The sequence below is a fragment of the Leptopilina boulardi genome, unplaced genomic scaffold (assembly GCF_019393585.1).
Source record: "Leptopilina boulardi isolate dan_hultmark-lab unplaced genomic scaffold, ZJU_Lbou_2.1 LbouV2_285, whole genome shotgun sequence".
Taxonomy (NCBI): domain Eukaryota; kingdom Metazoa; phylum Arthropoda; class Insecta; order Hymenoptera; family Figitidae; genus Leptopilina; species Leptopilina boulardi.
In genome coordinates, this window is record NW_026137846.1 from 1,051,315 (window position 1) to 1,066,594 (window position 15,280).

The window sequence follows — 15,280 nt, forward strand, 5'->3', positions numbered from 1 at the left end:
TGTTGTAAGGGTTGATAGACATTTGCCATTTTCAGTTGCATTCTGTATTTTTTTTAAACTGCAATCATTTCGAAAAGTCAAATTTTTAAAGTAGAGCAAAGATAGCGCAAACTAGTAATGCATTCAATTATAATTATTTGTATAATATTTGAAAGTATTTTCTAATTTTAACTGAAATAAAAATTTTCCTATGACGTTCTAGCCGGCTTACAATTGTGATGTTCATAAACAATCTTTGTAGTTTAAAATGAAACTCAGATTCCTTTATAATTTAAAATCTAAATTATTGGTACGCATAATGATGACAATATATATATATATATATATTTATATATATATATATATATATATATATATATATATATATACATATCTCCATACACATAATGATTACGCATGTGTGATTATGGCTGTCAATGCATTTAAATATGTTTATTTTCATATTTTTAATGACAGGTTAAAGAAGTTTTTCTTTTAGTTTTTTTATTTGGTAACGCTAAATAGCTGACACTTAATATTGTATGTGCGAATACTGTAATCTGAACTTAAAAGAGCATGGAGGCCAATTAAGAAAGTGAAGTCTTGTATTGCAAGTGTTAAGTATACAACATTACTGGATTTATCCTTATAATCTGAAATATAGTTAACCCTTCGTAATTGAAGTGACTGCTGAATGTTTTGTCATCTGCAATAGTTCGAATCTCCCGATTCAAGGATGATCAAGAGTGTGAAATTCTCGTCCTAAGGTAATAATTTAGGTTAAAATTGAAAACAGAAACTGGTATTTTTTTATTGATAAGAATTACAAAATTTCAATTGCTAAAAGAGTTTAAGAATAAGTAGTGGACAAAATACGACGAAAATTCAAACCGCTTACATTTGACTTCTTTTCTCGTCCTAAATGACTCGATTTCATGAGAAAGCAAATCAATTTTTTACAGGAAAAAGGTTACTTCAACAGGTCACTTTTGTTTCTTTTCTTAATAACTTCATAAACATTATTCAGATATTGTTAAAAAAGTTTACAATTTCTTAATTTCTATGAAATGTTATTGAACTTATCAATATGACAATTTTAAGTGTGCTAAGTAATTAGCATATTTGATTAACAAATTCACTTGTAAGTTTGTATTATTCTGAAATAAAATAACTTTCTTATTTCTATGACGTCTCAACTCCAGTCTTTGTAGGGTTGTGAGTCGTGAAACGTTTCATTGAAAGATTGAAACTTTCATTTGAATGTTTCAATCTTTCATGGACGTAAATTTCATTAGTTTCATGAAACATTGGATAACCAATAGTAAGCCTCACCCCGGTGACACTTGTACCATTTTCTATAGGAATAAACTCGGCTGAGAACTGACCGTCGCCACCAGTGGCGCTGGCTGTGTAGTGGGAACATTTCAATGAAAATTCATGGGATAACACACAAAAATTTACTTCTCACTTATTAAAGTTTATTTAATCGTGTTTATTTGTGCATATAATTAATTTAGAAACTTTTAAACATATTTTATAATATAACTCACTTTAGAAAAGAGTGAAGTTTTTTATCTATAACGAAAAATATGTACCAATTCCTGGCGGGAAATTCAAATTAAGTAATTATTATGTACTCATAAAATATCACAAATAAAAGTATTTAACAATTTATTATAAATATTGTAAAATATTATAGAATAAATATCAGCGATTAATAAAATAATAATTTATAATAATAAAAATTTATTTTATTTGAATTTCCCGCCAGGAATTGGTACATATTTTTCGTTATAAATAAAAAACTTCACTCTTTTCTAAAGTGAGTTATATTATAAAATATGTTTAAAAGTTTCTAAATTAATTATATGCACAAATAAACACGATTAAATAAACTTTAATAAGTGAGAAGTAAATTTTTGTGTGTTATCCCATGAATTTTCATTGAAATGTTCTCACTACACAGCCAGCGCCACCGGTGTCAACGGTCAAATCTGGTCTGAGTTTCAACTCAAGAGTGTCACCGGGGTGTGAAAAGTTAATTATTATAATAAAAAAATATTTTACGACTGTTTTTGTTACTAAACTAAATTTTTTTTTATTATTTAATTAATCATACTTAATTTATTATTATATCACAATTTTGCCTATTTTTGGAGGCAGTTCAGCTTAAGGGCTGAAAATTTAAACAAAATATCACATTAAATAATTTTTCAATCAAAAAAATTTAATATAATAAATATCTTTTTTAATTTTCGAGTAATCGTTGGTATGTTATTTTTATGCAGTATGAGTATGGAGAGATATTTATTATATTTATTTAAACTATTTTGATTGAAAAATTATTTAATGTGGTATTTTGTATGAAATGTTTAGCCTTGAAGATGAACAGATTCCAGTTCAAAACCTAGGAAAAATTCTAATATAGTAGTAAATCAAATATGACGAAAAAAACCGATTTAAAATATTATAATTTCCAGTCGTTAAATTAATTAATATTATTATTAATAAGGAATTATTATATATAATTTAAAAAATATTCCCGCCTCTTTGTTTGAAACTTTGAAACGTTTCATAAAGCATTGAAAGTTTTATGAACATTTAATTCAACGAAAATTTCATGAAACTTTACAACCCTATCTGAAGGACTTTTTCAGTGATCCTTAAATAACAAAATAATTAATTTTTATCATATGTTTCTCAACTCCGATCTCTTAATGTGATTGAGCATATGCAGTTGTGTAGGATAAATATTTGAAATCTATTTGCATAAATATTTATATTCTGATAAACAATTTAAAAAATATACTCTTTTCTTTACCTATTATTTTGTATCTCAATAACATAAAGATTAGGTTCTCAAATTTACTCCTAAATCTAAATAAATTTAAAATTCTATTTCGATCACAAAAAAGAATCAAAACAACTCCTATTATCTTGAAAAGTAGAATGTGAGAAACTTGAGGTTATGACGTGTCCTGTCTATGCATAGGGTTGTAAAGTTTTATTAAATTTTCATTGAATGAAATTTTCATAAAACTTTCAATGCTTCATGAAACGTTTCAAAGTTTCAAACAAAGAGGCGGGAATATTTAAATTACATATAATAATTCCTTATTAATAATAATATTAATTAATTTAACGACTGGAAATTATTATATTTTAAATCGGTTTTTTTGGTCATATTTGATTTACTACTATATTAGAATTTTTCCTAGGTTTTGAACTGGAATCTGTTCATCTTCAAGGCTAAACATTTCATACAAAATACCACATTAAATAATTTTTCAATCAAAATAGTTTAAATAAATATAATAAATATCTCTCCATACTCATACTGCATAAAAATAACATACCAACGATTACTCGAAAATTAAAAAAGATATTTATTATATTAAATTTTTTTGATTGAAAAATTATTTAATGTGATATTTTGTTTAAATTTTCAGCCCTTAAGCTGAACTGCCTCCAAAAATAGGCAAAATTGTGATATAATAATAAATTAAGTATGATTAATTAAATAATAAAAAAAAATTTAGATTAGTAACAAAAACAGTCGTAAAATATTTTTTTATTATAATAATTAACTTTTCACAAGTTTATTTTTTGACCTAACCTAAAATAATTATTACGGTATTGCGCATGTACACATGAAGGCTTACTATTGGTTATCCAATGTTTCATGAAACTAATGAAATCAATCTTTCAATGAAACGTTTCACGACTCCCAACCCTATCTATGCAAGAGAAATGGGTAAGAAGTGAATTAACCTATATAGGACCGAACAAACTGTTCGACTAATCAAACACTAGTTTTCACATTACAAATAAAATATTGGAATATCATACATTATTATGCAACTACATTTGTAACATCGACAAGTAGTTGACTTTAAAAATTTTAAAGAACCAAATTAATAAACAATTACAATAATTATGACACTTACATTTGTCTGGAATTGTAGTGTTCGACTAGTCGAACAGCTGTCCGATACGGGTTAAAATGAATAGAAACATTTTTATCGAAATGAATGTCGTTTTTGATCGTTGCCATTTGAATTAGAAACTTCACTTAAGAGGGATTAAATTGTATTAATTTATTATTTATTAGTTTACACTGTTAGAAAAAGCAGCGATTAGTAATACCGTAATTTGAATTCAATATACTATGGTTAATTAATATTAATATACCTTCATATTAACATTGAAGATACAGGTGTGTAATAAATTCAATATGCGTATTTTAAATTTAATATACTATTATATTAAGGTATTAGTCACGTAAAGTGATTTTCGTCAGATTTTTTTAAAACTTTGCATGAGTGTTCCTGAAGTTTTTATCTAAAAAAACTACTACTACTAAATTGATCAATGAATCAGCATTAACACAGGCAACTTTACTGGATACAAATTATTTTGTATGTATTTGAATGTTAACAAAATACTTGCTGAACTTGTCATTATATTTTGTTTGTTTACATGTAAATATAACCTAAAAATAAAAATAATTAAGAAATTTCGTTTGAAATATATACAATGAAAAAAAATTATTTATATTTTTATTATTTTTATATAACTTACAACAAATTATTGCAATAATTTCTTTATTATTTCATTATGAAACATAATTGAAAACATATATTTTAAAAATCTAAATTATATATTCGTATATAAATAAGCAAAAACTTACCAATTTTCAAAAAATTTATGTTTTATTTAAAATTTTTGTGTGTAACTTTTTTCTTTCTTTACACTTTTTCTAAAATTATTATATATCACTTTACACTGTTTACTATATCAGAACTGCTGTCACTAGGCGCAGCCATATTTTGAAAACTTCTAAGTACACCGCTTTTCCGCTAAGGCGTCATAATCGGAGATATGTAATTTCGGATTTATTCTCATGCAGGAGGGGGCCTGGATTCGCTCTAACCTCAAAAAATATCTTAAAATCGCTAAAATGGTCACTTTTGATTGATCAAAATTGAATCCAACCACATATTGATAAGTTTCTAAGGTCTTTTAATTTAAATAAACTATTCTACAAGCTTTCCAAGTGAAAATTTATATAAAACATCAAATCTATCGATTCTAACCTCAAAAATACATCTAAGCTTCCAAATAAACAAATTATACCATATATAGCGCAATTAAAAATAGGTAAGCTTATAAAAGTTACTACTCAGGTCTTTTTGTGGTTGCTGATTACGGATCTGATGTCAACTTTCGAAAATTCAAAATGTCGGACCCAATATGGCGGCCAAAATTCCTAAAATTGGACCTAAGTTGATAAAAGTTTTGAACCAATTTTTATAAACAAAAGCTCATTTTACTAGGTGAAACATTCTCTACAATTGTTACCTTTTTAGGGTTCCGTACTCGGTTCGGAACCCCATTAATATCGGTTTTTTTTTAAATCGTGTACCCCCCCCCTTAGCGGTCACACGAATTTATCTAGAGGGCTGAAAATTGGTACACATATGTATTTTCGCGTGTAGATTACAGGAAAAATATAGCGAACCTGAGAGGAATTGATTATCATAGCGTTGTCAAGGAAAAACCATGAATTTTTACGAAAAATGCCTAAAAATGACTATGTACCCCTCCTCTAGCAGCCACATCTTTTGACATAAAGAGCTCAAATTTAGCACACTTACGTATTTTAACGTGAAAATTACAGGAAAAATATAGCGAACTTGATTCGGATCAATTTACATAGCGTTGTCAAGGAAAAATAAAAAATTTCGAAAAAAACTGATTTTTTCTCCCTAGCGCAAACAATATTCAACCTAGACAGTTCATATTTAGTATACAAATGTATTTTTACGGGAAAAATACAGGGAAAAAAAAGCGATCACGATTAGAGTTGATGATTAACTTTTTATCAAGTTTTTCAAGAAAAAATGACAATTGTAGGAAAAAAATGTATTTTTCCACCAAAAACGAACAAAATTTTATTTAAAGGGATTTAAATTTATATATTTTAACGTATTTTTACGTGTAGATTACAAAAAAATATAGCGAGCATGATTGGAGTTGATTATCATAGCGTTGTCAAGGAAAAACCATGAATTTTTACGAAAAATACCTAAAAATGACTATGTACCCCCCCTAGCAGCCACATCTTTTGACATAAAGAGCTCAAATTTGGTACATTTACGCATTTTTACGTGAAAATTACAGGAAAAATATAGCGAACTTGATTCTGATCAATTTACATAGCGTTGTCAAGGAAAATTCAAAAATTTCGAAAAACATGATTTATTCTCCCTACACGGAAAGAAATTTAGTAGCAATATTTGATAAATCTGATAGGAAATTTTAGTATTCTCTTTTTCAAACGCGGAACATTTCGGTTTGATAACGAAAATCGGTATATTTTTACCAATAGTCTTTTTAGTAAATATATTCCAGAAATTGAAATTATTATTAAAATAATTTCATCAGGAAATTCTGGATTAATATATATTTTTTTATTTCACATAAAAAGTTTTTGTCTTTACGACGTTTCGACGACAACGTTGTCGTCCTCTTCAGGTTAAATAACAATTTTCAACATATTATGAATTAAAATTTAAAGATACTTAAAAATTAAGAAGCACAAATATCCAGTAGGATATACTATAAATTATTATTTCGTAAATTGATAAATTTATACGAAAAACCAGAAGTAAGTTAAACCGACGCGCACTTCGTTATTTACTAAATTTATATGAAAATTTGGAAAGATTATTTCGAAATTTGTTAAAACTATACTAAAAATTCGAAGTGGTTCAGTCGTGACAGATGACGACAGAAACACCAATAGATTCTACGCCAAAGTTTTATTTCTTTCTCATCTCGAGGATAGACGAGGATATGAACTTTTAAATGCACACACACACATACACCGCATTGTTTTACATCGATTGGCTTATTTTTATTCCTAACCTATACTAACGATAATACGTATAACATTCGCAGAATAACGCTTCATATACAAATTTACGCTCATGTGAAAAACTGATGTGACCATTCTTATATACTAACCAGACATATTTTTCACCGCTTATGAGAAAGGTGAAATTATATCAAACCATGTTTAAAAATATAAATAAAAATCATTATTTATTGGAAAATAATTAAATATTTTATTATTTTTTGAAGAACAATTTTTTTTACTGATTTATTGTAAAATCTTCGAAATTAATTATATAAAAGAAATTCAGGTCTGTATCAAGATAAAGGTAAAAAGGGGCTTGTATAAAGAGCTTCGTCAGTCTTCGTTACCACTCGGTGAGGATCGGGCAATTCCGAACGTTCAACTTCGGCAAATTTCGTCGAATCTCGTTAACTTTGATATTTCTTTTTCAACTTTCATATCAAATATATCAAAATCTGAAATAATTATATCATTTTATACAATTCTAATTACGAAATTTGAAATATTTGGTTAGAAAAATTGATAAAGAGCTTATTAAAATTTGACATTTTTGTGTTACAATAAAAAGATTTCAGATTTCGTAAATATTATATCAAATTTTCTTTCCAACTATATTAAATATTCTTATTTTAATCTCATTCATTCTTAAAGATAGTATCGAAAATCGCTATCATGCCAAAATGTTCCGCAATTGTAACCAAATATACTAAAAAGTAACACCATAATATCAAATATTGCTACAAACTTTCTTTCCGTGTAGCGCACATAATATTCAACCCAAACTGTTCATATTTGCTGTAAAACTGTATTTTTGCGTGAAAAATACAGGAAAAATGTAAGCGCGATTGGAGTTGATGATCAACTTTTATCAAATTTTTGAAGAAAAATGATAAATTTCAAAAAAAAATGTATTTTTCCGCAAAAAACGAAAAAAGTTTTTCTAAAGTGATTCAAATTTAATAAATATTTATTCAAGTTTAATAAATTAAAAATTTAATTTAACAGACAACTAAATTAAACTACAATTTATAAATTTTAAGCAACAGCTTCTTAAATTATTTGTATTATTTGAGGGGCTGATAGTAAAAATGGTTTAAAATAACATTGGGAGCAAAAGTGGGATAAGTGACTTGGGAGCAAAAACGGGTTAAAATGATTCGTTTAATTTATTGATAAATTCATTATATTATCGATTAAAAAATATTAATTATAATAAAATATGCATTTTTTCCTATTGTTAATATTTTTTAATCGATAATATAATGAATTTATCAATAAATTACACGAATCATTTTAACCCGTTTTTGCTCCCAAGTCGCACTTATCCCACTTTTGCTCCCAATGTTATTTTAAACCATTTTTACTATCAGCCCCTCATTTGTTATCATTAATGGTTCATATAAATATTAAACAAGTGTAAAACAAATTATTCTAAATTTTTCAGCTTCACAGAAAAAGCCTGGTCTCAAAATGAGTAGTTATTCATTTTGAAGTGAACCAAAAATGAGCCAGGTTGGTGGCGCCACTGTCTATGTCGATTATCATAGGCTTATTTTGAGTTTCAACAAAAAGGAGACTAGGTTTTTTCTGTGTTGAGATGCATAATTAGTTACCTCCACGTGGTGCGTCTTGGAAACAATATCATTGAAAGTTGTTTCCTTTAAATAAACAAAGTTTCTTTTTTTCTAACAAGAATTTTAATGCACTAATATTTTAAAGCAAAACTTGAGACTAACATTAATTATTTCAATGAAATTGGCAAAATACTAATCTTCAAAAGATTTAATTAAATTATAAATTAATTAATAATAAGAATTAATAAACAAATTTTATTTTTTAGATAACTTTCGATTTTTCCTTGACAAGCAGCTACTAGCCTTATATCAATATCTTAAGGTTTATCTCTTTTTGACTTAGAAAGATAAAATTTAATATTCAATGTATTTTTAAAATGTAAATACTTTTTAAGAACATACTTATTATAATATAAAAAGGTAACAATTGTAGAGAATGTTTCACTGAGTAAAATGAGCTTTTGCTTATAAAAATTGGTTAAAAATTGCAATTTTTGTCTGATTTAAAAGAAAAAAAACTAAATGTTAAAAAAATAATTATTGACAAAATATTTTGGAAAAAAATAATTTTTTTCGAAAGGAGTACACTGAAAGAAATTTCATAGGAAAAAATAACAAAATGCGTATTACATTTTAATATATTCTTTTAGAATTTAGGGAAAAGTGTACTTTTTATTAAAATTCAATATACTTTATATTAAAGTTCCAACTTAAAATCTTTTTTCAAATATTAATAATTATTGTAGAAAGAACGTAAAAAGATTACCAATATTTGAAAATATTATATTAAATTTCTATAGAAGAACTAAATTTATGGAATGTAGCGTTCTAATATTTGTAAAACTTTATACGAAAAATTCAGAATGTCGGAAGAAAAGGGAAAAAAGCGGAAACTGTCGGACGTTTCCGTTAATTCTCGGGAGGAAGAGGAGTGAGACTAGGAACAACACATTCACACTTACGATACAGGTTAATACACATACTAATGAACACGCACGTTCATTTCGCTTATACATAGACATTACACGATCGCAACGAAACCTACTCTTACAATTCTATACGCATAACGATAAATTTCGCTGGGGGTCGGCATATATCGTTTTCTTATATACTAACTACTGAATATTTTTACCACTTGCGAGAAAGAAGTTTACTTATAATAACTTAATAATAAAAAATAGTTTACTAGTGCCAATGGTGTAATTTTATAGAGGTTACGCTGGGTTCATTTTTATTATTAATTGTTTATATAGATTTTTCTTTTTTTTCAGATTAAAAATTATGATTGTTATAAAAATTTTTATTGCAAATAAAAATTAAATAATTGTAAAGATGACATCAAAAAATAAAAATTAATAAAAATAATAATAAATTTATTATTATTAAATAACTTTAATAAAACATTTTTTATAAATTGAAAATAAATTTAAATTAAAAAGAATTTAAAACACTATAAACATTTGAAACACGTGTGTTGACAGTTGATAGGTACGTTCTGCTGGTTAACAACACTTTCGAAAATCGGATCAAGTCGTAGAAGTTCGAGTAGGACACGAAGCCGCAAACAGACAGAACTTCGGTTAAATTCGTAGTCTCTCGGGAAAATCCGTGACTTTTAATATAAAGTTTTACAAAATGTGAAATAAGTATACGGATATATGTTATTTTTCTTACTATTTTGTGAAATTATTTATTATAATATTTCGTATTCTGTGAATTCATAAAGAAAATACTAATTTTTAAAATAAATATACAGTCGGTTCTCCGTACCGTGCAGTTTTCTGAAATTTCCCTCTCTCCATGATTCTGTACCGAGCAGCTCTGAAATCTCCCCTACTATACTCATTTTCAGGTTCGTCTTAAGAAGGTACTTTGCGGGTGCCACACAAATAACTTCAATTTTATTGAAAAGAGATTTTTATTTTATAAAATAATTTCACGTTTTTAACAAATAGATCAATATATCTTTATTTTTTTAATTAACAAATAAATATTAATTTTCTATTATTTGGAATTATCTGAAACATTAGGGAATTTATTTTTTAAATCCCCCATAATATCTTTTGTTTCAATTTTTAATTTTTCAATGTTTAAAATATCTTCAGGATTGCAATTCCATTGCCTCTGATACCATAACTGAAATTGATTTAAACAATTGAAAGCATTAGATTGCTTCATGCTTCATCACATTTATTCAAATTTTCAATTTAACTTCTGTTATAGAATGTATTACAATACTTACTTGCTGCTGATATAAATTATCCTAACTTGCAAAATGTGATTTCCACTTCTTTATATAATAAATAAAATATATATTTTAATATTACATATATATTATATTTTTCTAATATTTTCACTATTTTGTGAGTGTTACCTCAGACGCAAACTGAAAGTTTGCTTTGAATACAAAAACTTCTTCAAATTTTGTAAACACAAATCAATTGATAGATGTTTGCATTTTCAAATATCATTAAGTAGTACGTAGTTGATAAATATTAAATAAATTTTAGTATACGATTTATAATACTATTGTATGATTTAATTTATTCGAATATGTTATTTTTTTAATTCATATGTACTATAAGATTTAAAAGCATTAAACATTATTTTTTTAATTTATACAAAAAAATATTTTAATCTCTTTTTAACTTTTTTTAAAACTACATATTAATCTATTTCTGTCCAAACTTTAAATATTTCACATATTTTATTCTAAAAAAATTTATATTATTTAAAACATCACTTTTTTGCTTTACGACCGGTCTTTGGAATACGGCACTGAAAGTTGGTGACGTCACTGCTCGCTATGAAGTAACGCAGTGGGTTAGAAGATGCCCGGTATGAAAAAACGCTCGGTATGAAAGTGCACGGTACGGAGAACCGACTGTACTAATTCTTATTTCTTAAAATAATAGTTACTCTTAAATTCATTATATATTTTCATAAAAACTGTAATAGTAATCAATATAGGTGCACTTTTTCCCTAAATTGTAACATTTATATTAAACTCTAATATGAGTTTAATACTTAGTAGTATGAATTTTCTTTCAGTGTAAATCTAGATCTTCTAAAATTGGTTGAAATTAATATTTATTATATTATTGTTTGCGTTAAAAACAATTTTTTAATTTTGACAGGTTTTTGAGGTTATGTTGACCCGCCACCCTTCTTAAGTCCGTGGTTTCCTAAATATTACTGCATAGTTCCGAAAATTTTACAGATAATTCAGGAATATCTACTTCAAAAGTTCCGTCTTTTTTTCGAATATAAGGTCGGCAATAATTAAGGTTTTTTACACAAATCCTCGTTTTCGGTACGATTTCGGGAATTCCTAAGGATCTTTTTTTTCTGTGTGATACAATCACTACCCATGGTAGTGATTTCTGAATTAATTTTTTAATCATATTAAATTTTTTTACTATGTCTTTCCACAGAAAATTATTTTTTAAAAATAGTTCCATGTTTTTTTTCGATTTAAAATTAATGGGATATTATTTGTAACACCTTAAAGGACCATTGAAGCAAAAAAAATTCGATTTTTTAAAAGTGTTTGGGTGATGTTACCCCTTAAGGTATAAGTCGCGCGACGGCTCTGATCAAAAGTTTGTACCTCTTTCTGCACACTATACGAGATTGGTACAGGTATAAACTTTTTGAAAGGTACAAGCTTTTTTGCTTAAAGCGCCTCTACTTCATATGTATACAAAGTACAAAATGATCGTGGCGGCAACGTCGTATTTCTTTTTCTCTATAAGGTATTTCTACTCTAAGTGTTTTATACTTTGCATGATTTTGAATTTTGGATACATGCGCGCGCTACAGCTTTGCCAAGTATAACATTTTCTAGTAATGGAAATTCATATATTTTAAAAAACTTTCGCTTAATATATTTGGGACGTTTCATGTCAACCGGCCCAGAGCTCCATCCAAAATTCTAATCAACGAAAATCAACTTATTACGGCTCAAAATAATCGTCAGCTCATACTGCTTCGTATAAAAAGTGGCGAATTAAAAAATTCAAAATGGCGTCCTTACTGTACCATGTTTTGCAAATTTTTTTACTAACTCAGCAAACAAATGTGTTAATTACCTTGAGAAAATAATTGCAACTTGTTGGATATTGGGTCACTCTTAAGTTTTTGGGGTCGATGTTTACGAATCTGAAGTCAGATTTTAAAAATTTTCAAAATTCAAGATGGCGGATCCAATATGGCGGACATTTTTATTAAAATTTGATCAGATTCGCTTGAAACTTGCTACTCGGGGGTTTTTGGGGTCGCTGATTACGAATATAAAGTCAGATTTTAAAAATTCAAAATGGCGGATCCAATATGGCAACCAAATTTTTTTTTAAATTATCAGATTTGCTTGAAACTTGTTACTCGGGGGTTTTTGGGGTCGATGATTACGAATCTGAAGTCAGATTTTAAAAATTTTCAAAATTCAAGATGGCGGATCCAATATGGCGGACATTTTTATTAAAATTTGATCAGATTCGCTTAAAACTTGCTACGCGGGGGTTTTTGGGGTCGCTGATTACGAATATAAAGTCAGATTTTAAAAATGTTCAAAATTCAAAATGGTGAATCCAATATGGCGACCAAAAATTTTTTAAAAATTATCAGATTTGCTTGAAACTTGTTACTCGGGGATTTTTGGGGTCGATGATCACGAATCTTACGTCAACTTTTTAAAATCAGGTCACAGATCACGATTCTGATGTAAAAGTTGTTAAAAATTCAAAATGGTGGAGCCAATATGGTGGTTAAAGTTGTAAATTTGTTTGCATTTATAAACTTAAGGGGTTAAACCACTCTAGAGCGTCAAAAAAAGGCCTAACTTTAGAAATTTTTTTCAAGAAAAGTTTAAATGTACTGAAAAATATGTTTACATATCTTTATTAGGTACACTTTAAAGAGAAAAAAAATATACTTCATTATTTATTTTTTTTTAAATATCAAATTTACAGGTACGTGATAGGAACCCTTTCTAAGAGGAATCACGTCGCGGCCGGAAAGGTTTTAGCTCCAATTTTCATCCTAGAACAAAAAACAAATTTCTTTCTATTTTTACATCTTAAAAGCTAGAGAAAGACGTAGGGGATTTTTTTTCAATTGATTTTTGCAAAAATGGCGAACATTTTAAGGAAAAACCGAGTTTTTTACTTAAAAAATTGACACTAAATTGTTTATAACAAAAAAAATATGCAACATAAAAAAAAATCCGTACGTCTTTCTCTAGATAATGTTATTGAGAAGCTACAGTTTAATTTTTAAGTAAATCGGTTGAGATTTGTAAAAGTTATGTTTTCGGCCAGCACAAAAAATGTAGTTTTGAGAAAAACGAGTTTAAAGTTTTACTTACGACTTTTTGGATATACCTTCAATCTGCAATGCCTGCGCCGTATAATTGACCATCCAAATTAAAAAGTGTTTCGACTTATAATTGATATTGTTTCTTATTCTATACACCCTTAGGCACCTTTTAAAGCAAAAAAAATTTTTTTGATTTTTTGAAAATTCTAGAGTGGTTTAACCCCTTAAATGTAATGAGGCTGATTTTTGAGGTTAAGGTTTTTAGAGTGAAGGACAGTTTTTGAAATTCAATTTGAGAATATTTGAAAGTTTCAGTTGCTTAAATTGTAAAAAAATGATATAGAGGAAATTTTTATAAAGGAAAGGAAAAATTTAAAAAAAGTAATTTAAATATTTAAAGGACGAGGTTCTTGGAGTTAAGGGTAGATTTTTCAAAATTTAATTTAAGGCTATTTAAAAGCCTCAAATTAGCAAAAATTATAAAAGATTTATGTAGAGTAAATTTTAAAAAATATCAAATTTCTATATTAAGGGGTAGTTTTGGGGATTAAGGGTAGTATTTTGAAAAATTACTTTTATGATATTTAAGATCTTTTAAATGAAGCCTAAATTTGTATGGAAGAAAAATTTAAAACAACTAATTGAATAATGTGAAAGGGGTGGTTTATGGAGTTAAGGGTAGCGAATCCATCCAATTTTTAAATACTTTATTAACCATTTTGGAACCACCAATCTTATTTTATAATATCCAGATTCAAATTCGTAATCAGCGACCCCAAAAACCCCCGAGTAACAAGTTTCAAGCAAATTTGATAATTTTTAAAAAAATTTTGGTCGCCATATTGGATTCACCATTTTGAATTTTGAACATTTTTAAAATCTGACTTTATATTCGTAATCATCGACCCCAAAAACCCCCGAGTAACAAGTTTCAAGCAAATCTGATAATTTAAAAAAAATTTTGGTCGCCATATTGGATCCGCCATTTTGAATTTTTAAAATCTGACTTTATATTCGTAATCAGCGACCCCAAGAACCCCCGAGTAGCAAGTTTCAAGCGAATCTAATCAAATTTTAATAAAAATGTTCTCCATATTGGATCCGCCATCTTGAATTTTGAAAATTTTTGAAATCTGACTTCAGATTCGTAATCATCGACCCCAAAAACATATGAGTGACCCATTATCCAACAAGTTGCAATTATTTTCTCAAGGTAATTAATACATTTGTTTGCTGAGTTAGTAAAAAAATTTGCAAAACATGATACAGTTAGGACGCCATTTTAAATTTTTTAATTCGCAACTTTTTATTCGAAGCAGTATGAGCTGACGATTTTTTTGTGCCGTAATAAGTTGATTTTCGTTGATTAGAATTTTGGATGGAGCTCTGGCCCGGTTGACGTGAAACGTCCCATTTATAATTTGGTACAGTCAAAAAATTTCAGTTTTTTTATGTATTCTTTTAATCTTAATGAATACTTTGGTAGTAT

At 27.3% G+C, this 15,280-nt stretch overlaps 2 protein-coding genes across 13 annotated transcripts in view; both read left to right on the forward strand.

Annotated features, from left to right (window-relative positions):
* The window catches only part of LOC127282168 (tumor protein p53-inducible nuclear protein 2), a 381,620-nt gene that overhangs the window by 329,151 nt on the left and 37,189 nt on the right, over positions 1-15,280 (forward strand). The gene's annotated exons all lie outside the window — the stretch shown is intronic.
* Positions 1-15,280, forward strand: part of LOC127282162 (liprin-alpha-1) — a 648,576-nt gene that overhangs the window by 335 nt on the left and 632,961 nt on the right. For 5 of the 12 annotated variants that reach the window (XM_051306264.1, XM_051306262.1, XM_051306271.1 and 2 more), the window contains exon 2: positions 457-746. The exons of 1 other annotated variant lie outside the window; for it this stretch is intronic. The gene's annotated coding sequence lies outside the window, so the exon portion shown is untranslated. Of the gene's footprint in view, positions 1-202; positions 290-456; positions 747-15,280 lie in introns of all 12 variants that reach the window. 6 more of the 12 variants (XM_051306268.1, XM_051306265.1, XM_051306263.1 and 3 more) reach the window with 5 other exon arrangements.